A 27,099-nucleotide genomic window follows, 5' to 3' on the forward strand; every position below is an offset into this window, starting at 1 on the left:
CTGGGAGGGCAAAAACATTTAATTTTAAGAAGGCCAATTTCCCCAGGATGAGGGCTGCAATTCAGGATATAGACTGGGAAGAACTAATGTCAAATAATGGTACAAATGATAAATGGGAGATTTTCAAATCTACTTTGGGTAATTATAGTGCAAAATTTATTCCTATAGGTAACAAGTATAAACGACTAAGGCAGAGTTACTAAATGGGTTCTTTAGATCTATATATACAACAGAAGAAAGAGCAGCTGATATATCCAGTGCCAGTGCTTTTAATATATCAGTTGATATACTGAATTGGATGAATGTAGATATGGTCCAAGCTAAATAAAATAATATAACTGCACACAAGGCCCGGGACCAGATGGGTTACACTCTAGAGTTCTTAAAGAGCTTAGTTCAGTTATTTTAGTCCCCCTCTTCATAATATTCAGAGATTCCCTAGTGACTGGCACAGTGCCAAGGGACTGGCGCAGGGAAAAATTTGGTGCCTATTTTCAAAAAGGGCTCTAGGTCTTCCCCGGGTAATTATAGACCAGTAAGCTTAACATCCATCGTGGGGAAAATGTTTGAGGGGCTATTGAGGGACGATATACAGGATCATGTGACAAAAAATAGTATTACAAGTGACAGCCAGCACGGTTTTACTAAGGACAGAAGTTGTCAAACTAACCTGATTTGTTTTTATGAAGAGGTGAGCAGAAGCCTAGACAGAGGGGTCGCTGTGGATATAGTGTTTTTGGACTTTGCAAAGACATTTGACACTGTCCCTCATAGACGTCTAATGGGTAAATTAAGGACTATAGGTTTAGAAAATATAGCTTGTAATTGGATTGAGAATTGGCTCAAGGACCATATCCAGAGAGTTGTGATCAATGATTCGTACTCTGAATGGTCCCCGGTTATAAGTTGTGTACCCCAGGATTCCGTGCTGGGACCACTATTATTCAACTTATTTATTAATGATATAGAGGATGGGATTAATAGCACTATTTCTATTTTTGCAAATAACACCAAGCTATGTAATATAGTTCAGTCTATGGAAGATGTTCATGAATTGCAAGCTGATTTAAACAAACTAAGCTTTTGGGCGTCCAGTTGGCAAATTAAATTTAATGTAGATAAATGTAAAGTTATGCATCTGCGTACCAACAATCTGCATGCATTATATGCCCAAAGGGGAGCTACACTGGGGGAGTCACTTGTTGAGAAGGATCTGGGTGTACTTGTAAATCATAAACTAAATAACAGCATGCAATGTTAATCATCTGCTTCAAAGGCCAGCAAGATATTGTCGTGTATTAAAAGAGGCTTGGACTCGCTGGACAGGGATGTAATATTACCACTTTACAAAGCATTAGTGAGGCCTCATCTAGAATATGCAGTTCAGTTCTGGGCTCCCGTTCACAGAAAGGATGCCCTGGAGTTGGAAAAAATACAAAGAAGAGCAACGAAGCTAATAAGGGGCATGAAGAATGTAAGTTATGAGGAAAGATTAAAAGAATTAAACCTATTTAGCCTTGAAAAAAGACGACTAAGGGGGGACATGATTTAATTATATAAATATATTAATGGCACATACAAAAAATATGGTGAAATTCTATTCCATCTAAAATCCCCTAAAAAAACAAGGGGGCACTCCCCCCGTCTGGAGAAAAAAAGGTTCAACTGGCAGAGGCGACAAGCCTTCTTTACTGTGAGATCTGTGAATCTATGGAATAGTCTACCGCAGGAGCTGGTCACAGCAGGGACAGTAGATGGCTTTAAAAAAGGTTTAGATAATTTCCTAGAACAAAAAAATATTAGTTCCTATGTGTAGGAAATTTTACCTTCCCTTTTCCTATCCCTTGTTTGAACTTGATGGACATGTGTCTTTTTTCAACCATACTAACTATGTAACTATGTAACTATGTCTATGTGACTGAATCCTAAAGTTTACTGTTTGTGATCATTAGTGAATTATTTAGTGAAATGATTAGTTACATAGTTGATAAGGTTGAAAAAAGACACAGGTCCATGAAGTCCAATCTATAATCCTACTGTGTTAATCAAGAGGAGGACAAGACCCCCATGGGGTCGATGACAATTGCCTCATTAGCGGAAAATTCCTCCCCAACTCCAAATATGGTAATCAGAATAAATCCTTGGATCATCATCCCATCTCCAGAATCTAGTACTCAAAACCTGTAATTGTAATGGCAGGAAGGAGGTGAAGGGAAAGTGAGCCCTAATCTACCCACCGCCCTGTCCCTGCCTACTTGCAACGACCCGCCCTAGGCGACGGGGTACAACTGGGCGGCGGTCCCTACGCTGTCTAAGTGCACGGGAGAACAAACAGGGAACACGCAAGGGAAGGGGCAGTAGCCCACGGAACGCCGCGAGGAAACGGAGCGGTGAATGAGTAGTCCGGACCAGGATGAAGTGGAGTATACCCAAGTGAGCACGGAGGAGGAAGCAAGCCAGAGGCAAAGCAAAGCAGGTTAAGCGGAACTGCAGCAAGGCAGAAGCACGGCAGAAGCAGGCTGGAGCAAGCAGCAGTGGGGCCAGGAATCCAGAAGAATTACAAGCACTGAGGAGGAGAACACGACAGGTAATAAAGGACAGGGGGCGGAGCTAACTCCGACTGACCAGGCCGCGATAGGCTCTCCCACTCCTGAGCCTGCCACCCTGGTTGGTGGGAGATGGTGTCAGTCGAACAGGTCTGGCCTCAGGTGTGGATTGATTAATCCCAGGAGTATACCTAGACGTAGTACCTGGCAGATCCCTAACAGTACTCCCCCTTTTATGAGGGGCCACCGGACCCTTACTAAGAGGACCCTGTTTAGTAGGGAAGAGAAGGTGGAACCTCCTGATCAATACCCCAGCGTGAACATCACGCGCAGGTACCCAAGTCCTCTCCTCCGGCCCGTATCCTCTCCAATGGACCAGGTACTGGAGGGAGCCCTGGACCATCCTACTGTCCATAATCTTGGCCACCTCGAATTCCACCCCCTCAGGGGTGAGAACGGGAACAGGAGGTTTGAACCACAGCCAAGTCTAAGGACGCAGCGTCGTCCGAAACGCGTAGGCCACAGAGGATACCCTCTCTCCACTTCATGCACACCCTGGACCTATACCACTGGACTTCCTTTTAACTCAGGACATTAAACTTGGAAACATCGATTTCCATTTTAAACGCATCACAGCGCTGGATCCTATCTTCGTTTCCTTTTTTCCTATTTGTAACCCGTGTGCCGACACGAGGAACCGGGCGCTATCAACGACACACAGGTGTGTGTCAGGTGAGCTGGAGGATTTCTCCACATGTTTTCTTTGGAAACAGGAGGTTTCCTCGAGGGGGACCAGGACGGGGAGCAGCGTTTAAGGAGGGAGGCATGGAAGACGTCATGTATGCGAAAGGATGGGGGCAGCTCCAGACGGAAGGATACAGGGTTGAGGACTTCAATGATCTTATAAGGTCCAATAAATCGGGGAGCAAACTTCCTGGACGGGACCTTAAGGCGCAAATTCCTGGACGACAACCAGACCAAATCCCCGACGACAAACCGGGGGTTAGCAGAACGTCTACTATCCGCCTGAATCTTTTGTGCGCTCTGGGACGCCTCTAGGTTCTTCTGAACCTGGGCCCAGACAGTGCACAGTTCCCGATGAACATCCTCTACCTCAGGATTATTGGAACAACCAGGGGAAACGGAGGAGAACCTTGGGTTAAACCCGAAATTACAGAAAAACGGGGAGACCCCTGACGAGTTACTGACCCGGTTATTCAGGGAAAATTCAGCAAGGGGAAGGAATGAGACCCAATCGAATTGACAGTCAGAGATGAAACACCTTAAATATTGTTCCAGGGATTGGTTAGTCCTTTCCGTTTGGCCATTAGTTTCGGGATGGAAGGCGGAGGAGAAGGACAGATCAATCTCCAACTTTTTACAAAAAGCTCTCCAAAATAAGGAAACAAATTGTACCCCCCTGTCAGAAACGATATTGACTGGGGCCCCATGGAGACGCAGGATGTGTTTCACAAACAAAGAAGCTAACGTCTTGGCGTTAGGTAGCTTCTTAAGGGGCACAAAGTGGCACATCTTGCTGAAGCAGTCTACTACCACCCACACCACCGACTTGCCCTGAGATGGAGGCAAATCGGTGATAAAATCCATGGAGATATGGGTCCAAGGTCTCTGGGGAATGGGCAAGGAACGTAGTAGGCCCGCAGGTCGGGACCTAGGGGTTTTGGACCTAGCGCAAACCTCACAAGCGGCGACGTAAGCCCTAACGTCTTTAGGCAACCCAGGCCACCAATAGTTTCTGGTGATGAGGTGTTTGGTGCCCAAGATGCCAAGATGACCAGATAGAGCGGAGTCATGGTTTTCCCTGAGTACCCTTAGCCGGTATTGCAGGGGAACAAACAGTTTGTCCCCAGGGACGTTCCCGGGAGCTGCACCCTGATCAGCCGCGATATCAGAAGCTAAATCAGAATCTGTGGCAGAAACGATTATACCAGGGGGTAAAATACAAGCAGGATCCTTCTCGGAAGGAGGATTGGCCATGAAACTACGTGACAGGGCATCAGCCTTAATATTCTTGGACCCAGCCCTATAGGTAACCAAGAAATTAAATCTAGTAAAGAATAGTGCCCACCGAGCTTGTCTAGGATTAAGCCTCCAGGCCGATTCTAGGAAAACCAGATTCTTGTGATCCGTAAGGACCGTTACCTGGTGTCTGGCCCCCTCCAGGAAGTGACGCCACTCTTCAAAAGCCCATTTAATGGCTAGAAGTTTGCGGTTGCCAATATCATAGTTACTCTCCGTGGGCGAAAACTTCCTAGAGAAGTAAGCACAGGGGCGGAGATGGGTGAGGGAGCTGGTACCCTGGGACAAGACGGCCCCCACTCCCACCTCGGATGCGTCAACCTCCACAATAAATGGCTCCTCTTGGTTGGGCTGAATCAGCACGGGGGCCGAGATAAAGCACTTCTTGAGGGTCTCAAAGGCCTGGACGGCCTCAGGGGGCCAATGGAGGACATCAGCACCCTTGCGAGTAAGGTCCGTAAGAGGCTTAGCGACGACCGAGAAGTTGGCAATAAATCTCCTGTAATAGTTGGCGAACCCTAAAAAACACTGTAACGCCTTAAGGGAGGCAGGTTGGACCCATTCCGCCACAGCCTGAACCTTGGCAGCGTCCATGCGGAATTCATGAGGAGTGAGGATTTACCCTAAAAATGGTATCTCCTGTACCCCAAAGACACATTTTTCAGTCTTAGCAAACAGATTATTCTCCCGAAGGACCTGGAGCACCTTCCTGACATGCTCTACGTGGGAGGACCAGTCCTTGTAAAACACCAGTATGTCATCAAGGTACACAACAAGAAAATTACCCAGGTAATCTCTCAGGATTTCATTAATAAAATTCTGGAAGACAGCAGGGGCATTACACAACCCAAAGGGCATGACCAGGTATTCGAAATGACCCTCGGGTGTTTGAACGCAGTTTTCCACTCATCCCCCTCTTTGATGCGGATAAGGTTATATGCCCCCCGTAGATCGAACTTAGAAAACCATTGGGCTCCCTGAACCTGATTAAAAAGATCCGGAATCAAAGGAAGTGGGTACTGGTTCCTTACGGTGACCTTATTCAGGTTACGATAATCAATGCACGGCCTAAGACCACCATCCTTCTTCCCCACGAAGAAGAAGCCAGCACCTACAGGAGAAGTCGAGGGGCGAATGAAACCCTTGGCCAAGCATTCTTGGATATACACCCTCACAGCTTCACGTTCAGGACATGAAAGATTAAATATCCTACCCTTAGGAAGCTTGGCACCAGGCACCAAATCGATGGCGCAATCGTAATCTCTATGGGGGGGCAACACCTCGGAGGCCTCCTTAGAAAACACATCGGCGAAGTCCTGAACAAACTCAGGAAGCGTGTTTACCTCCTCCCGGGGAGAAATAGAGTTAACAGAAAGACATGACATAAGACATTCACTACCCCATTTGGTGAGATCCCCAGTATTCCAATCAAACGTGGGATTATGCAACTGCAACCAGGGAAGACCTAATACCAGATCAGACGATAATCCCTGCATCACCAGTACAGAGCACTGCTCCAAATGCATGGAGCCAACCAGGAGTTCAAAAACAGGAGTATGCTGAGTAAAATAACCATTAGCAAGGGGAGTTGAGTCGATACCTACTACAGGGATAGGATAAGGTAAATCAATAAATGGCATCTTTAGAGACATAGCAAATTCCACAGACATGATATTAGCAGATGAGCCAGAATCCACGAAAGCACTGCCCGTGGCAGACCGGCCAGCAAACGAGACCTGAAAGGGAAGCAAAATCTTATTGCGTTTCACATTAACGGGAAATACCTGTGCGCCCAAGTGACCTCCCCGATGATCACTTAGGCGCGGAAGTTTTCCGGCTTTTTATTCTTGCGCCTGGGACAGGTGTTCAGTAGATGCTTGTCGTCCCCACAGTAGAAGCAGAGACCATTCATTCTGCGAAACTCCCTACGTTGTCGAGGGGACATGGAGGCCCCGAGTTGCATAGGTACCTCCGAGTCCTCCGTGGAGGGGCGAGGAGACGGGACCTCGGCGGGGATCGCAGAAAAGTCAGAGGGGAGCACATTGAAGCGTTCCAGCTGACGTTCCCTGAGACGTCGGTCAAGTCGTACTGCTAGGGCCATAACCTGGTCAAGGGAGTCAGAAGAGGGGTAGCTAACCAGCAGATCCTTCAGGGCGTCAGATAATCCTAACCTAAACTGGCACCTTAGGGCCGGATCGTTCCACCGAGAAGCTACGCACCACTTTCTAAAATCAGAACAGTATTCCTCCACCGGTCTCCTACCCTGACGTAAGGTCACCAGCTGACTCTCGGCTAAAGCAGTCCTGTCAGTCTCGTCGTAAATGAGTCCGAGGGCAGCGAAAAAACGATCAACAGAGGAAAGTTCAGGGGCGTCAGGAGCCAAGGAGAAGGCCCACTCTTGGGGCCCTTCCTGGAGTCGGGATATGATGATGCCCACCCGCTGGTTCTCGGAACCGGAGGAGTGGGGTTTTAGGCGGAAATACAGTCTGCAACTCTCCCGGAAGGAGAGAAACGTCTTACGGTCCCCTGAGAACCGGTCAGGTAACTTGAGGTCGGGTTCTAGAGGTGAGGTGAGGGGAACTACTAAGGCAGCGTCACCCTGGTTGACCCTCTGGGCCAGGGCCTGGACCTGTAGGGAGAGGCCCTGCATCTGCTGGGTCAGGGTCTCAAGGGGGTCCATGATAGCGTCAGCGTAGGAGAAATGGTAGACTAGGTATGGGCTTGTAATTATGTAATGGCAGGAAGGAGGTGAAGGGAAAGTGAGCCCTAATCTACCCACCGCCCTGTCCCTGCCTACTTGCAACGACCCGCCCTAGGCAACGGGGTACAACTGGGCGGCGGTCCCTACGCTGTCTAAGTGCACGGGAGAACAAACAGGGAACACGCAAGGGAAGGGGCAGTAGCCCACGGAACGCCGCGAGGAAACGGAGCGGTGAATGAGTAGTCCGGACCAGGATGAAGTGGAGTATACCCAAGTGAGCACGGAGGAGGAAGCAAGCCAGAGGCAAAGCAAAGCAGGTTAAGCGGAACTGCAGCAAGGCAGAAGCACGGCAGAAGCAGGCTGGAGCAAGCAGCAGTGGGGCCAGGAATCCAGAAGAATTACAAGCACTGAGGAGGAGAACACGGCAGGTAATAAAGGACAGGGGGCGGAGCTAACTCCGACTGACCAGGCCGCGATAGACTCTCCCACTCCTGAGCCTGCCACCCTGGTTGGTGGGAGATGGTGTCAGTCGAACAGGTCTGGCCTCAGGTGTGGATTGATTAATCCCAGGAGTATACCTAGACGTAGTACCTGGCAGATCCCTAACAGTAATATTATATTTTTCAAGAAAAGCATCAAGGCCCTTCTTGAACTTGTTCAAAGAATCAACCACCACAACATCATGTGGCAGAGAGTTCCATAGTCCAACTGCTCTCATAGTAAAGAATTCCCGTCTAGGATGGTAAAACCTCTTTTTCTCTAGATGTAGATGTTGCCCCTTTGACCTTGTTACAGGCCTAGGGGTAAAAAGATCATTAGCAAGATCTCTGTACTGTTCAATTATATATTTGGACATTGTAATTAGATCGCCCCTAAGCCATCTTTTTTCTAAACTGACAGGGCCGATTCTAGATTTTCTGCTGCCTGAGGCGAAAATTTAAATGGCGCCCCCCAGATTTTGATTGACATCCCCCTGGCTGTTCTACATCACTACCAATCTCCTTAAACTCTTGTGGATGCGCCGTTGCGTGTACTCCCCTGGCATGAGCGGTGTAGCGATGAAGCCGGGCAGAGTACACGTCGCTGCACGGTGCGTGCCCAAGTAGTACAAGGCAAAGGCGCATCCAAGAAAGTTGTATCAGCCAGGGGGATGTAAATCAAGCATGGAAAGGTGTGTTTGGAGGCAGGACTATGTGACTCTTCAGGATAGCGGCACCACCGCATGACACTTTAATGAGTAATTAGCATATAGCGTGTGCCGTTTTAAAAGTTTATTTGATAGATTTTGCTGCATCTGAAAAAAACACATACATTTGGAAATATTGTCAGGTCACTTATTACCGCATGGTGGCGGTTCAAGGGTTTAAAACTTCTAAGACAAGTTCCCATTAAATAAACAGTGAATTGAAAACAACTCCATCTGCCCTGAAATTTTGTTATTATAAATATATTCTATATAATTACAGCATCAGAACCAAGCTCTGACATATACGGCTCCAGAACCAAGCTCAGTACATATACACAGCACCAGAACCAAGCTCAGTACATATACACAGCACCAGAACCAAGCTCAGTACATAAATATAGCCCCAGAACCTAGCTCAGTACATATATACAGCACCAGAACAAAACTCAGTACATATATAATCCACCAGAACAAATACAGCTCAATTTAACCACTTAATCACCAGCCTATTTTAAACGTTAATGACCAAGATATTTTTTATGTTTTTCCATCGTCGCATGTATTTTTTAATAGCACCATTTTGAGGTACATATAATTTATTGATTAACTTTTATTTAAATTTTTGGGGGGGGGAATAGAAAAAAACTGAAATTTCGTCCTAAATCTACGCAATTTACTGAGTGGTATAAATAACACAATAACTTTATTCAGCGGGTTGTTATGATTGCAACGATACCAAATTTGCATAGATTTTGTATGTTTTACTACTTTTACGCAGTAAAAACACTTTTTTTCACAATTATTTGTTTTTGTGTCTCCATATCTGAAGAGCAATAAAATAACGTTTACATTTTTTCTACCGATGCAGCTGTATGCAGGCTTTTTTTTGTGGGACGACTTGTAGTTTTTATTTGTACAATTTTGGAGTAGATGCGACTTTTGATCACTTTTTATCACATTTTTTTAAGGCAGGATTCACAGAAAACAGCAATTTTTCCATTGTTTTTTATATTATTTTTTACGGAGTTCACCGTGCGGATTAAATAATGTAATAGCTTTAGAGGCGGGGTCGTTACGGACGCGACGATACCAAAAATGTGTAACTTTTTAACTTTTTTTTATTTTTTTTAATAGTTTAGCATTTTGTAATGGAAAAAAGTGGGTTTTTCATTTTTTTCACATTTTTTTTATTAACTTTATTAAACTTGTTTTTTTTTTACTTTTTACTAGTCCTACTAGGGGACTTTAAAGAGGGTCTGTCACCAGATTATCAAATCCCTATCTCCTATTGCATGTGATCGGCACTGCAATGTAGATAAGAGTAAAGTTTTGTTTTTTTTAAAACGTTCATTTTTGGCCAAGTTATGAGCTATTTTATATATATATATATATATATATATATATATATATATATATATATATGCAAATGAGCTTTGAAATGGACAACTGGGCGTGTTTTTTTTTTCGTATTTCCAACTGGGTGTGTATTGTGTTTTTAACTGGGTGTATTTACTTGTTTTACTAACTGGGCGTTGTGAATAGAAGTGTATGATCCTGACAAATCAGCATCATCCACTTCTCATCGTTCCCACCCAGCTTCTGGCAGTGCACAGACACACAGCGTGTTCTCGCGAAAACACGCTGTTGATAGGTCATCAGTTGTCCGGTCGTGGACAACCCCTTTAATAATGGACTCTATGAGAGAAGCATGAAGTAGTGACAGAAATGCTGATTTCAGCAGTTTGTCATTTGTGTGTAAATATGCAGTCGTTTTGGTGAACTATTATCCTACCAGCTGCAGTACGCTGCAAGCCCTGTGAACTTGTATTCAGACGTAACCGTGAGCTTCTGGCTCCCCCGCTGCTGATTGACAGCTTTCTCTCTATGCACAGTAAAAGCTATGAATCAGTGGTGGTTGTGCAGCTATCCCTCAACACATGAATACGCCAGGCTCACAGCGCGCTGCAACTAATAAACCATAAGTTTAACAAAACTACTGCATAGTTCATAGAAATGACACATAGCTGAAATCATGGCTGTCAGCACTGCATGGCGCCGTTCTTAGGAAAATGTTCACAAATGGTCAAATAGACGTCTGTGCACTGCCAGAAGCTGGGTGGGAACGATGAGAAGTGGGTGATGCCGATTTGTCAGGATCATACACTTCTATTCACAACGCCCAGCTAGTAAAACAAGTAAACACGCCCAGTTAAAAACACAATACATGCCCAGTTGGAAATACGAAAAAAAACACGCCCAGTTGTCCATTTCAAAGCTCATTTGCATATATATAAAATAGCTCATAACTTGGCCAAAAATGAACGTTTTTAAAAAAAAACTAAAAACGTTACTGTTATCTACATTGCAGTGCCGATCACATGCAATAGGAGATAGGGATTTGATAATCTGGTGACAGAGCCTCTTTAATATGCGATCCACCGCTCGCTTTTATAATACACTGCAATACTTTTGTATTGCAGTGTATTACTGCCTGTACGTTTAAAACGGACAGGCATTCACTAGAGGCAGACCTGGGGGCCTCTATTAGGCCCCCAGCTACCATCAGAGACACAGACACCCAGCCATCTTATCGCCGAGCTCCCTCTCTCTCTCCATAACAACTCAGATGCACCGCATCTGAGGGGTTAAACTGGTGAGATCGATACTTATTTATATCGATCTCACCCATTCGAGCAGTGAGGCCCCCAGCCCTCAGCAACATCAGGTAGCTGAGAGCAGGGAGATTTAACCCCTTCCCGACATTTGCCGTACATGTACGTCATGGAAAGCATTGACTTCCCGCATCTTGCCGTACATGTACGCCGAATGTTTGGGACCGGCTCAGAAGCTGAGCCGGTGCCATCATCACCGGATCTCAGCTGTATCTTACAGCTGACATCCGGCTGTAACGGCGGAGACCGAAATTAGCTTCGATCCCCGCCATTAACCCCTTAAGTGCAGCGCTCAAACGCGATCGCTGCACTTAAGGTGTTTGCAGCTCATCGGAACCCCAGTAATGAAATTGCCGGGGTTCCGGTGGCTGCAATGGCAACCGGAGGCCTAATACTGGCCTCCCGGTCTGCCTAGCACCGAAGCCTGTCAAGATCCGCCCGGCGGCGGAGCCTGATCGGCTTCCGTAGCTGCCGGCAAGATGGCGCCGGGTCAGGAGCTGATCCGGCGTCATCAGCGGTGGAAGTCAGCTGTACTGTACAGCTGACATCCACCTGTAATGGCAGGAACCGGAGCTAGCTCCGATCCCTGCCATTAACCCCTTCGATGCAGCAATCGAAAGCGATTGCTGAATCGTAGCGGTTACTAGCAGATCGCCAGCCCTGAAAGGCAATCAGGACTGGCGACTGCTGTTATGGCAACAGGAGACACAATGGTCTCCTGCTCTGCCATTACGGAAGCCGATTTAGGCCCCGCCGGGAGGCGAAGCCTAATCGGCTTGCTGTCAGTGAATGACTGACAGATCTAATACATTGCACTACATAGGCAGTGCAATGTATTAGAAAAAAAAAAAATCTGACCGTTGGTCCTTCAAGTCCCCTAGTGGGACTTGAGAAAAAGTGTAAAAAAAGTATAAAAAAGTGTAAAAAAAAGTGCAAATAATAAAAGTTTGAAAACAATAAAAGTTTCAAGTAATCAAATAAAACACAATCCCCCTTTTACTCTTATCAAGTCCTTTATTATGGAAAAATAATAATAAACCATATGTATTTGGTATCGCCGCGACCATAACGACCTGAGGTATCAAAATATTATATTATTTATTGCACGCGGTGAACAGCGTAAAAAAAAACGTAAAAAAAACATTACCAGAGTTTCTGTTTTTTAGTCACTTTGCCCTACAAATGTTAGAATAAAAAGTGATCAAAAAGTCGCACGTATCCAAAAATGGTACCTATAAAAACTATAGCTCGTCCCGCAAAAAACAAGCCCTAATACACCTCCGTCGACAAAAAAATTAAAAAGTTATGGTTCTCACAACTTGGCGACAGAAAAAATACATTATTTTTACAAAAGTAATTTTATTGTGCAAAAAGTTGTAAAACATAAAAAAGTGCTATAAATTAGGTATCGCTGGAATTGTACTGACCCGCAGAATAAAGTTAACATGTAGTTTATAATGCGTGGTGAACGCTGTATAAAAAAAACCGAAAAAAGCTGTGCCAGAATTGCGTTTTTTTGTTTACCTGGCATCCCAAAAAATAGGATAAAAGGTGATCAAAAAGTTGCATGTACCCCAAAATGGTACCAATAATAACTACAGCTCGTCCCGCAACAATCCAGCCCTCATACCGCTACGTCTATGAAAAATAAAATTAGTTATGGCTCCAATAAGTCAGGAAATAAAAAAATATGCAGTTGTGCCCGAGGGGAACATTTCTTCTGTTTGAAGAGGCGATTTATCAAGGACCTAAAATTAGGGAACCAGGAAAGGGAGGGCCCAAACATATCCGCTGGAAGCGACGGTGCCCGAATTATACCAGGACAACACTTCCCAGCAAAATTCCCCAAACTACAAAGGCGCGGAGTGTGGACCAAAAGGGGGATAATAAAGGACGCCACATATCAGTGCGACACCGGCCTGTGCAGAAAGGATTGCTTCACAGCGTAACACACATCTATGGATTATTTTATTGTTTTTTTTTACCCTATTATTATACCACCTGACTATGCCCCTTATATACTCCGCCCGGCTTACATATGCCCTACATTATAAACGGAAACACCAGTAAGACTCCAAACAAAACTACTACCAAGCAAAATCCACGCTCCAAAAGCCAAATGGCATTTCCTCCCATCTGAACCCTACAGCGTGCCCAAACAGCAGTTTCCTTCCACATATATGGCACCGTCATACCCGGAAGAACCCTTTTAGCAATTTTTGGGGTGTGTGTCTCCAGTGGCATAAGCTGGGCACGACATATTTGCCACTGAATGGCATATCTAGGGAAAAATATAAATTTTTAATTTGCACCATCCACAGCGCATTCATTTATGGAAAAGACCTGTGGGGTAAAAATGCTCACTACACCCCTTAATAAATGCCTTGAGGGGTGCAGTTTCCATAATGGGGTCACTTCCCAGGGGTTTATTTTTATTATTTCACATCTGAGCCTCTGCATTTGTGAACCAATACTTTGTAAATCGCCAAATTAGGCCTCAATTTTACATGGTACGCTTTCACTCCTGAGCCTGGTCGACTGTCCAGGCAAGAGATTAGGGCCACATGTAGGGTGTTTCTAAAACCAGGAAACCCAGCATAATAATTAGAGAGCTGTCTTGTTATGGTGGCACAAACCGGTGTACCACATATTGTCCACATATCTGTGGAAAAAATCCCATTTTCACTCTGCAACATCGAGTTCACACTAATTTCTACAAAACACCTGCAGGGTTAACATGCTCACTACACCCCTAGGTAAATGCATTGAGGGGTGTAGTTTCCAAAATTGGGTCACTTCTGGGGTGTTTCCACTGTTTTGGGCCCACAGGCGCCCAGAAACCAATCCAGCAACATCTGCACTCCAAATGGCGGTCCTTCCCTTCTAAGCCCTGCCGTGTGCCCAAACAGCAGTTTATGACCACATATGGGGTATTGCCGTACTCGGTAGAAATTGCTTTACAAATGTTGGGTTCTTTTTTTTCCTTTATTTGTTGCGAAAATGAAAAAATTTGCGCTAAAGCTACGTCTTATTGAAGAAAAAGGATTGTTTTTATTTTCACTGCCCAATTCTAATAAATTCTATGAAACATCTGTGGGGTCAAAATGCTCACTACGCCCCTAGATGAATTCCTCAAGAGGTGTCGTTTCCTAAATGGTGTAACTTTTTGGGCATTTTCATTGTTTTTTCCCCTCAGGGGCTTTGCAAATGTGACATGGCGGCCGCAAACCATTCCTGCTCAATGTGAACTCCAAAAGCCAAATAGCGCTCTTTCCCTTCTAAGCCAAGCCGTGTCTCCAAACAGCCGTTTATTACCACATGTGGGGCATTGTTTTACTCGGGAGAAATTGCTTTACAAATTTTGTGGCGCTTTTTCTCCTTCAGTCCTTGTGGAAATGAGTAAAAATAAGCTAAACCTACATTTTCGTTGAAAAAATGTAGATTTTTATTTTCAGGGCCTACTTCCAATAATTTATGCAAAAAAACCTGTTGGGTCAAAACGCTCACTATACCCCTAGATAATTTCCTCAATGGGTGTAGTTTCCAAAATGGGGTCACTTGTGGGGGGTTTCCACTGTTTTGTCCCCTCAGGGGCTTTGTAAATGTGACATGGCCTCCGCAAACCATTCCTGCTAAATGTGAACTCCAAAAGCCAAATAGCGCTCTTTCCCTTCTCAGCCCTGCCGTGTCTCCAAACAACCGTTTATTACCACATGTGGGGTATTGTTTTACTCGGGAGAAATTGCTTTACAAATTTTACGGTGCTTTTTCTCCTTTAGTACTTGTGGAAATGAGAAAAAAAATCGCTAAACCTACATTTTCTTTGAAGAAATGTTGATTTTAATTTTCACGGCCTACTTCCAATAATTTCTGTAAAAAACCTGTGCGGTCAAAATGCTCACTACACCCCTAGATAATTTCCTTGAGGTGTGTAGTTTCCCAGATGGGGTCACTTTTGGGGGATTTTGACTGTTTTGGCACCGCAAGAGCCCTTCAAACCTGACATGGTGCCTAAAATTTATTCTAACAAAAATAAGGCCCCAAAATCCACTAGGTGTTCCTTTGCTTCTGAGGCCGGTTCTTCAGTCGAGTAGCACGCTACGGCCACATGTGGGATATTTCCTAAAACTGCAGAAACTGGGCAACAAATATTGAGTTGCATTTCTCTGGTAAAACCTTCTGTGTTATAAAAAAAATTGTACTAAAAATTTATTTCTGCAAAAAAATATGAAATTTGTACATTTCACCTCTACTTTGCTTTAATTCCTGTGACATGTGTAAAGGGTTAAGACATTTTCTAAATGCTGTTTTGAATACTTTGAGGGGTGAAGTTTTTAAAATGGGGTGACTTTTTGGGGGTTTCTAATATATAAGGCCCTCAAAGCCACTTCACAACTGAACTGGCCCCTGTAAAAATAGCCTTTTGAAATTTTCTTGAAAATGTGAGAAATTGCTGCTAAAGTTCTAAGCCTTGTAACGTCATAGAAAAATAAAAGGATGTTCAAAAAACGATGCCAATCTAAAGTAGACATATGGGGGATGTTAATTAGGAACAATTTTGTGTGGTATAACTGCCTGTCTTACAAGCAGATACATTTAAATTGAGAAAAATGCTAATTTTTGCAATTTTTCGCTACATTTTGGTGTTTTTCACAATTAAATACTGAACATATCGAGCAAATTTTGCCTGTAACTTAAAGTCCAATGTGTCACGAGAAAACAATCTCAGAATCGCTTGGATAGGTGAAAGCATTCCGGAGTTATTACCACATAAAGTGACACATGTCAGATTTGAAAAATGAGGCTCGGTCAGGAAGGTCAAAAGTGGCTAAAGAGGGAAGGGGTTAACGACTCCCTGCTCTGTTTATTTATTCTAATGCAGCGCCGTGAAAAGGCTTATGCATCAGAATAAAGCCCATTAGTGGCCGCCGTGAAAAGGCATATTGGCGGTCACTAACGGGTTAAAGCAGCCCCTGCCGTATAGGTTTGTACGGCAAAAAACTACAGCTCCCAGCATAGCCCGAACAATGGTAAGGATATGCTGGGAGATGCTGTTTCACAAAAAAAAAATCATATCATAATCAAACCACCCATTAACTCGCTGCAGATCATACAGTGACTAAGGCAGAGTAAACAGTTATATTAAGTGCCTCACTGGTGACGTCTCAGATTCTAGTTCTTTTTCTCTTTTCTTCTCCACCCAGTCAATACCTCTATGATGACTTTTCCCGGCCAAAACCCATTTCTGCAGTTTTTCGCTCAGATATCTTCAGCTACTCACTTTTCAAACAATTCTGCACCTATAAACGAAGATAAAATTCTCAATGCCCCCAAATATAATAGCGCCATACAATGCACCTCTGATTATAATAGCGCCATACACTTTGTCCCTGATTATAATAGTACCATACACTGAGTCCCACACACACACACACACACACACACACACACAGACACACACACAAACACACATACACACACACACACACACACACACCATGCCCCCTGTAGATAGTGACCCCCAATAGAGGCTCTGTAGATAGTGCTCTACATAAAAGCCCCTGTAGATAGTGCCCCATATTCAGCCCCCTGTAGATAGTGCCCACATATGGACTCCAAAGCTGCAAGGCAATAGTGCTAACCACTGAACCACGGTGCTGCCCTACATAGAGCTCCCCCTGTATATTGTACCTCACATACAAAAATTGTACACAATATTCCATATGTGGTCTGATTAGTGATTTGTACAGAGGCAAAACTATGTTCTTGTCATGAGCATCTGTGCCTCTTTTGATGCATCCCATGATTTTATTTGCCTTGGCAGCAGCTGCCTGGCACTGGTTGCTAAAGGTAAATGTACTGTCCACCAATATCCCCAAATCCTTTTAAGTAGTAGTTTTACCCAGTGTTTTACCATTTAATGCATAATTGTAAAATTTGTTTCCTCAGCCCAAGTGCATAACCTTACATTTACCCACATTAAAATTAATTTGCCATTTTTCTGCCCAAACCGCCAGCATCCCCAAATCTTTCAGTAGTATTACATTATCCTCCTCTGTGTTGATTACTTTACAGAGCTTAGTATCATCTGCAAATACTGAAATCATACTCTGAAAACCCTCCACAAAGTCATTAATAAACTTATTAAAAAGAAGATGGCCCAATACTGAACCCTGTGGAACCCCACTGGTAACTGTGACACACTCTGAGGATGCACCATTAACCCCTTCCCACTCCGGGACATACTATTATGTCATGATAAGTGCATCGTTCGCGCTTCATGACATAATAATATGTCCTGCATGAAACATAGCATCGTTCACGCCGGGCGCGTTCATGAGCTGTGATAGCTGCTGTTTCCGACAGCAGGCTATCTCAGCTCAGTGTGCAAGGACCGATCGCGTTGGTCCTCGCCGACTAACCCCTTGAAGCCACGTTCAATAGCGATCTTCTTAGGGGTTAAATCACCATCAACGGCCCGCTACACAATAGCGGGCGGCTATGGCAATGACTAAGGCCTAACAATGGCCCCACTATGCTTGCTGTCAGCGAATAGCTGAGAGCTCTAGTACACTGCACTATGCATGTAGTGCAGTGTATTATAATTGCGATCAGGGCCTACTGCCTTCAAGTTCCCTAGCGGGACAAAATAAAAATGTTAAAAAAACAGTTGTGTATAAATAAAAAATAAAAAATGTTTAAAATAATAAAAGTAAAAATCCCCCTTTTTCCCTTATCAGTCCTTTATTATTAAGAAAAATAAACAAATAAACTATACATAATTGGTATTGCCACATCCATAACGGCCTGAACTACAAAAGTATTTAGTTATTTAGTTATGAATGCCATAATAGAAAATAATAACACACCATACCAGAATAACAAATTTTTGGTCACTTCACCTCCCAAAAAATGGAATAAAAAGAGATCAAAAAGTCGCATGTACCTAAAAATGGTACTGATTTGAAACTAAAAAAAAAAAAAAGTCCTCACACGTCTTTCTTGATGGAAAAATAAAAAAGTTATGGCTCTTACAAATATGTCAAAACAAAAAGTAAATAATTTTTTATAAAAAGTATTTTATTACGCAAACGCCATAAGACATAAAAAAAACCTCTAAACCTATGGTATCGCCGTAATCGTATCGCCCCGCAGAATAAAGTGAATATGACATTTATAGCGCATGGTGAACACTGTAAAAAAAAGGAATAAGAAACAATAGTAGAATTGCTGTTTTTTAGTCACCACGCCTCTTAAAAAAATAGAATAAAAACTGATCAAAAAGTCGTATGCATCCCATGAAAACTACAATGAATGCCTCCAGTTTCCAAAATGGGGTCACTTTTAAGGGCTTTCCCCTGTACTGGTACCTCAGAAGCTCTGCAAATGCAACATGGCGCTCAGAAACCAATCCAGCAAAATCGACATGTCCAACCAGGAGTTTCTAACCACATGTGGGGCATTGCTGTAATCGGGAGAAATTGCTTTACAAATTTAGGGGTGCTTTTTCTCCTTTATTCCTTGTAAAAATTAAAAATTTGTACCTTTTATTGGAAAAATGTGATTTTCAATTGCACAGCCTAATTCCACAAAATACAGCAAAAACCTGTGGGGTCTAAATGCCCACTACCCCTTGATAAGTTCATTGAGGGGTGTAGTTTGCCAAATAGGGTCACTTTTGGGGGGTTTCCACTGTTTTTGCATCACAACACCTCTTGAAACCGGACATGGTGCATAATAAAAAGGAGGCCTCAAAATCCCCTAGGTGCTCATTTGCTTCGGAGGCCTGTGCTTCAGTCCATTAGTGCACTAGGGCCACATGTGGGATATTTCTAAAAACTGCAGAATCTGGGCAATAAGAATTGTGTTGTGATTCTCTGGTAAAACCTTATGTTTTACAGAATTTTTTTAATAATAAGGATTTTATGACAAAAAAAGAAATTTGTAAATGTCACCTCTACTTTGCTTTAAATTCCTTTGAAACACCTAAAGGGTTGATAAACTTGATAAATGCTGTTTTGAATACTTTAAGAGGTCTAGTTTCTAAAATGGGGTATTTTATGGAGGTTTCTAATATATAGACCCCTCAAAGCTACTTCAGAACTGAACTGGTACCTAAAAAAAGAGGCTTTTGAAATTTTATTCATTGTTACATCCTAGAAAAATAAGAGTGTTCAAAAAATGATGCCAACAAATAGTAGACATACAGGAAATGTGAACTAGTAACTATTTTAGGTGGTATAACCATCTGTCTTACAAGCAGATACATTAAAATTTAGAAAACCGCTATTTTTTCAAAATTTTCTCTAAATTTTGCTATTTTTCACAAATAAACACTCAATATATTGACCAAATTTTACCAATAACATAAAGCCCAATGTGTCACGAGAAAACGCTTGGATAGGGATAACCAGTCCAAAGTTATTACCACATAAAGTGAAATATGTCAGATTTGAAAAATGGGCTCTGAGCCTTAAGGCCAAAACTAGGCTGCAACCTAACCACCCTCTGCTTTCTTTCACTGAGCCAGTTCTTAACCCAATTATACATATTTACCCCCAGTTCTAGCATTTTCATTTTATGTACCAACCTCTTATGCGGTACAGTATCAAACGCCTTTGAAAAAATTCTAGATACACATCCACAGATTACCCCGATCCAGTCTAGAACTTACCCCCTCATAGAAGCTGATCAGATTAGTTTGACAGGACCAATCCCTCATAAACCCGTGCTGATGTTGCGTTAACAGTTTATATACATTGAGATACTCCTGAATAGCATCTCTTAGAAAATCCTTTAAATATTTTACCTGCAATGGAAGTAAAACTTACAGGTCTACAGTTTCTGGGCTCACTTTTTGACCCCTTTTTGATTATTGGCACCACATTTGCTATGCGCCAATCCTGTGCAACAGACCCAGTCATGATAGAATCCTTAAACATCAGAAATAAGGGTCTGTCTATCATGGTACTTAATTCCTGCAGAACGCTGGGGTGTATACCATTCGGACCCGGTGCTTTGTCTATTTTAGTGTTTTTATGGCGGCGCTGCACTTCTTGCTGGGTTAAGCAGGTCACATTTAATGGAGAATTTACTTTATCCCTAATCATGTTGTTTGACATTGGATTTTCATCTGTAAATACAGTAGATGTGACAGCCCAATTCTGTTGATGACACTATACAGAAGCACGCAGTGCTATTTAAAGTCAGCATATAAAATAACAGGCCTCTGGCTTGGGAAACTTGTCATTAGCCTGTAGATTTATATGGGGTGGACAGGAAGGGGTTAAACAGCCTTTTAGTTAAATGATGCAATTAAGGCTGGCTACAGTAGCTACCAATGTGAACTCACTGCATATGGCTTCTTACATCTCCCATTTAACCTAAAAATACATCTGAATGCAGTAATCCTAAACTCCCCCTAGTGATCACCGCAAAGAGACAGAATTGTATAATTTACTTAAATGGCTGTGTATCATTAAAAAAAATGATGCTCAAAGTTGTGTTCTACAGTATGCTACTGTTCTAAAGTTAATCGATATTCCTACCCTTATGCTAATAAACATAGGCCTCATTTCTTCCTCTATACAGTATTTGCATCTGCTTATTGCTAAGTAATTGCTTAAATCCAAAAGTAAAGGAACCATCATACAGGTGAGCTATCAGCCGTCACAGTAGGTATGTGTTCATCCTCACAATTTTCATCAAAGTGCTAAAATACACAAAAAGACAAAACACCAGTGTTAACAAAATTAAATACAATCCTACAGAAATTTTGTATACACAGGGTACCGTTTGTACAAATGAATGACGTGCATTGAGACATCCAGTGTTTCTGGTTGAGCGGTGGGTTAATGCTCCCCGCTAACGCACGAGCACTGACTGTTGTCACCATTGCGCATGCGCGGGATCACAGCACATGCGCAGTTGATGACCCGGCGCCATGCTACTTAGGGTTTGAAGTCGGCTCCAGGAGTGCTAATCACTGGACATGCGCAATAGACATATATACAAACGGAAGCGTGCAAAGGAGATGATTATGTTATATTCTAATATATTCTAATAGTTTGTGGACAGGAGCAATTAGCGGTTCAGATGGGGTTAGTGCATGCCCTGGATATACAATGGCATGCGATTTGTACTAATAGAGCACTTACTTTCTAAGATATTAGGTGATACATTCTGCGGAGCTCTGATACTAATCACTAAACATTTACACGTGTTGAAGCAGAGGCGTAGCTATGTTCTCTAGCACCCGGGGCAATATAATTTCTTTTCCACATTTTTTTTTTAATGTAACTCGAGCATAAAAACATTTGTATATTTTACAAGCAATATAGTTCTATACAAAACACCAGAACCAAGCTCATTACATATATGCAGCACCAGAACAAAGCTCATTACATATATACAGCACCAGAACAAAGCTCAGTACAGATATACAGCGCATAAACAGAGCTGAGTACATATATACAACTCCAGAACCAAGCTCATTACATATATACAGTGCAAGAACAAAGCTCATTATATATATATATACAGTACCAGAACCAAGCTCAGTACATGAATACAACACCAGAACAAAGCTCAGTACAAATACATTTCAGTACAGAGATCATTTGCAAAGTCAGGTTAGCAGCTTCCAGTATGACCTGAATAATGGTAATCATATACTGGGAGTTTCTTATACCCCAAAAAATAGTACCCTCCACCATCTGTAAAGATCATACAGTAATAATTAGGCTTCATTCTAACCTGCATCGGGGTTCCGTTCATGGGTTCCCTCAGACCTTTCCGTCAGGGGAACCTGCGAACGGAAACCAAACGGAAACCATAACTTTCCGTTACCATTTCAATGGTAACGCTTCCGTTGCTAATGGTTTCTGTTTGTCTCCGTTTCACAAGGTTTCCGTTTTATTGGCGGTATCAATAGAGTAGTCAACTGTATCCACCTGTAATCTATCACATCTAACTTAGATGTGATGTATTACAGGTGGATCCAGCGTGTCAGACACACACAGGACCAGCTGACACTGAACCCATCAGTCCCACAAACCTGACAAGTTCAGGATTCAGCGTAAGATACAGCTGCTCTGTATACAGGATACAGAGCAGCTGTATCTCAAAAACTAAAAATATTTTTTAATAAAAACTAATTATAAAGTTGCACATAATACACTGACTGACATTTAAAAAAAAAATCCCTTTCAAAGGTGTACATAACCTTTAATGCAAACAATCAGATCGTAACAACCATTGTCCAGTAAAACACACAGCACATGCAGTTTTACCAAAAGTCGGTGCAGTTTTTAAATGACTGTTAATGTCTGCAAAAAACTCCATGGACATTAACAATCATTTGAAAACTGTGCTGACTTGTGGGAATGCAGCATGTTGACATGGTTTGCAGCTGTAACATTGTAAGACAACAGCTAATATATGTATATACCGTACGGGTATGTTCACACAGGGCAGATATGGTGTGTAAAAGCACTGCCCTGTGGTGCAGTTTTTCGGCCAGGAATGGCAGCTGTGGAAAACTGAGGACAAAAAAAAATGGATACTTACCTTGGCGACGCTTCCCTCCTACATCCTGCTTCCCTGGGATGATGTTTCATCCCATGTGACCGCTGCAGCCTGCGATTGACTGCAGCGGTCACATGGGATGAAACTTCGTCCCAGGAGGCCGCCCTGGAAAAAGAAACAGAATTTTAGGTAAGTATAAGATTAAAAATTTTCCTGAGTTGCGTTTTTTGCAGCGGAATCGCTGCATTTCCGCCGCAAAAAAACACAACATCTGCTATTTGTTGCGAGTGTTACTTCCCCATTGAATTAAATGGGGAAAATCTGAAACAAATAAGCAGCATTTACGCAAATACAATTAACATGCTGCAGATTAAAAAAACGGGACCGCAGGTCAATTACTGAGCCTTTTTCTCACTCATCGTGTGGGTGAGATTTGTTCAAATCTCATCCACTCTGTTGCTACTACATTTGGGCTTGTCCACACGTAACGGAATTGCTGCATATTTTCCATCCGGAATTGCGAACGGAAAATACGCAGCAAAATACAGTAGCAGCAAAGTGGGTGATACTTATCAAATCCCATCCACACGCTGTGTAAAATTTCTGACCAGAAATTGACCTGCAATATGTATTTTTCATACCGCAGCATGTCAATTCCTGCTGCGGAAAGTGTACTGAATTGTTGCGTTTCTCAGAGATGTCACCATCCCCCAGTATTGTGAAAAACGCAGCAAAATACGCACCATTTTATGCAGCAAAAAATGCAAGAAATGGTGCTGTTTTTCCACAGCAGAATTTCTGCTAGTGCTTGCAGAAATTTTCTGTAGTAATTCCAATACGTGTGGAGAAGCCCTTATACTGCGGATTTAGGGTTTGTCCACACAAAATTCCTGCAGCAATTCCGTTGAAAGTCATAGGCACACATGAACACACATGAACACGTACACATCACACACTATATATACACACACACATGAAAACATCACACACTATATGTACACACATGAACACATCACACACTATATATATACAGACATGAACACATCACACACTATATATACACATGTACACATCACACACACTATATACACACATGTAAAGATCACACACTATATATACACATGTACACATCACATACACTATATATAGAGATGTACACATCACATACACTATATATACACATGAAAAAATCACACACTATATATACACATGTACACATCACATACACTATATATATATACACACACACACACACACACACACACACATGTACACATCACAGACACACAAATATGCACATTACATGCACACATTATACACATATAAAGTACACATTGTAACCTCAGATGCACTTACCTTTTATGTAGGATAATTGTGAAGGGAGTTCTGCAGCTTGATGGCCCGACACAGTGCCGCAGACAGTCTCCCCTCCACCTCCTTCAAGTCCCGACTTATAACAGCAGCAGTCCGAGGAGAGGTGTACAGAGTAGGGCGAGGGGCTGGAGGGGGAGATTTGTTAGCAGCACAGACTACAGCTGCTGTTACAGTCGGGCGGCAGCTCTTAGCTGCTGTGCCCTGCGCCTGAGTCCAGAAGCTCACCTAGAAGGCAGGCCACCGACACTGATCATTGGCGCCTCCTCTACGTTGCGCCCGGGGCACATGCCCAGCCAGCCCCCCTTAGCTACGCCCCTGTGTTGAAGTAGTGGGTGGGGTATATATACTCACTATGTACAATAATTTCTATGCTTGACAAAGGCAGTTGCATCTGCCGAAACGTTGCACTGTATGCACTTTATGGATGCACCTGTTTAATTTAAAATTAATTCATTAATTAATTATTTAAAAACAGCAACTTATTTTACGCTGTGAAGAAGTGTCTTGGTGCTGTGTCCTTTCTGGTCATATGATTAATTGCTTAGACAGAGATATGCTGCAATCAGTTTGTAGTTTACCCATGATAAAGTTTGTTTAGCAAAATGAATACAAAAATAAGTTCTTCTGATAAACTTTACTTTGATGCAGTAATTGGAACAGCAAACACAATTAAGTTTCATCAGTTGGGAATCAAGAACAAGTGAGCCAAGATCTTTATTAGCTTTCTCTTACATCTTTCGTATGGCCACAAGGCTTTCGAAATTTTAAATGGTAGAAGGGCCACACTGGGACCATTACCTAAATTGAAAAATCTATACAACCATGCACCTTTAGGCCTTTTGTGTTTCTTAGAAGTTAGTGGAATCCACAAACCATAAAGAAATCTTGGGTTTCCTTGGGTCAAAATAATGTACAGTAGAAGATTAAACTTTTCTACTACTACTACTCAGCGAAATAGTCTGTTTAAGTGACAATCTCTCATTGTCAATCACTTCAAGATAATAGATCGCTTAAGCCAAAGGTCAAATACACACACACACACACACACACACACACACACACACACACACACACAGACATATATACATATATATATGTATATATACATATATATTTCTACACAATGGGAAAAATTATTCATGATATATCAATATAATTTACTTAGATTTTAGGAAGATAGTAAGAATTTACCTACTATGGTGTATATAAAGCTGTCAAAAGAGCACGCTATGCCTCACCTATGCTGTTAATATCTAATCATACCATTAGTTAAATTGCAAGTGTGCATAATCAGTATTTAGCTGTTACAACAAATCACAATAACATATGGTGACAGTAACATGTGTTACATATACAAGATAAAATATCATATAAAAACTTGTACTATTATAAAAGTGTCATGCAGGTCACATACCCAAAGCTTGTGGCCGATCTCTTTCTAGTTAACTGCTGATTTATAAACGAAAAGATGGGGGCGTGGCCTAACGCATGCTTTCACAGAGCTCCTGAACACCATACCACAATCCAGGGGAACTCTGCCTCCACAATGCCCCACAGTGAGTGTCCACCCTCACCTCAGGGTCAGCAACAAGAGAGGGCTGCACTGACACTTTTATTTCGGCCGTCCGACCATTTTTGAAGATGCGGCCTAGTACCGCGTGGGAAGCCGCAGCCTCGATTTTGGAGCCACCGCGCCTGCGGACTCTAGCATGGCCCTCCCTTCTGCCGTTATACATCAGCAGAGCCCCCACAGAGGAGCGCCGGTGGGGCTATATACAGAGGTTGGCTCTATCTACAGGGGGGATATATACAGGGGTGGGCTGTATGTGACGTACTATATACAGGGGTGGGCTATATGTGCAGCACTATTTATAGAGTGAGATATATGTTTGACACTATATACAGAGGTGCGCTATATCTACAGGGGGGCTATATACAGGGATAGGCTATATATAAAGCACTATAGGGGGAGCTATATGTGAGGCACTATATACAGGGGTGGGCTACATGTGGAACACTATATATAGGGGGAGATATATGTAGGGCACTATCTACAGGGGTGGGCTATATGTGGAGCACTATCTACAGGGGGGCTATATGTGGGGCACTATCTACTTGGGGGGGGCAACATGTGGGGCACTATCTACAGGGGTGGCTATATGTGGGCACTATCTACAGGGGTGGCTATATGTGGGACGCTATCTACAGGGGGTTTTATGTGGGGCACTATCTACAGGGGCTCTATGGGGGCACTATCTACATGGGGATCTATGCAGGGCACTATCTACATGGGGTTCTATGGGGGAACTATCTACAGGGGACATGGTGTGTGTGTGTGTGTGTGTGTGTGTGTGTGTGTGTGTGTGTGTGTGTGTGTGTGTGTGGGACACAGTGTATGGTGCTATTATAATTAGAGGTGAAGTGTATGGTGCTATTATAATCAGGGACAGTGTATGGTGCTTTTATAATTAGAGGTACAGTGTATGATGCTACTATATTTAAATATATTTAACTCTCTGGCACCATGATCACTTTATATTTGTTTATAGGTGCAAAAATTTGAAACAGTGATAAGCTGAAGACATCTGAGTTGCAAACTGCAGAATTGGGCTGTGGCCGGGAGAAGTCATCATAGAGGTCTTGACCGGATGGAGAAAAAAAGAGAAAAAGAACAACTAGAATCTGAGATTGTCACCAGTGAGTCACTTAATATAAATGTTTATTCTGCCTCTAATCAGTACTGTAGTCACTGTATGATCTGCAACGAGATGACGGGTGGTATGATTTTATTGGGGGAAATTGTGAAACAGCAACTCCCAGCATATCTGTAACGTCCGTGGTCGCTCACCACGAACTCCTTCCATCCAGTCGATGTCCCTCTCTCCAGAGATGTCTGCACATACAGCCGTCCTGTTCCACAGTTACCACCAGGGTGCGCTCTCGAGCTCAGTCCAGACTAAAGAAGCCAAAGCGCACGCAGGTGGGAAATTGAGCTGATTGCACCCAGAGCACCTTTGGGATATAAGAAGGGCTGTTGCCCTCCCTGAAAATGCC

This window comes from Rhinoderma darwinii, chromosome 4, assembly GCF_050947455.1.
Source record: "Rhinoderma darwinii isolate aRhiDar2 chromosome 4, aRhiDar2.hap1, whole genome shotgun sequence".
NCBI lineage: Eukaryota > Metazoa > Chordata > Amphibia > Anura > Rhinodermatidae > Rhinoderma > Rhinoderma darwinii.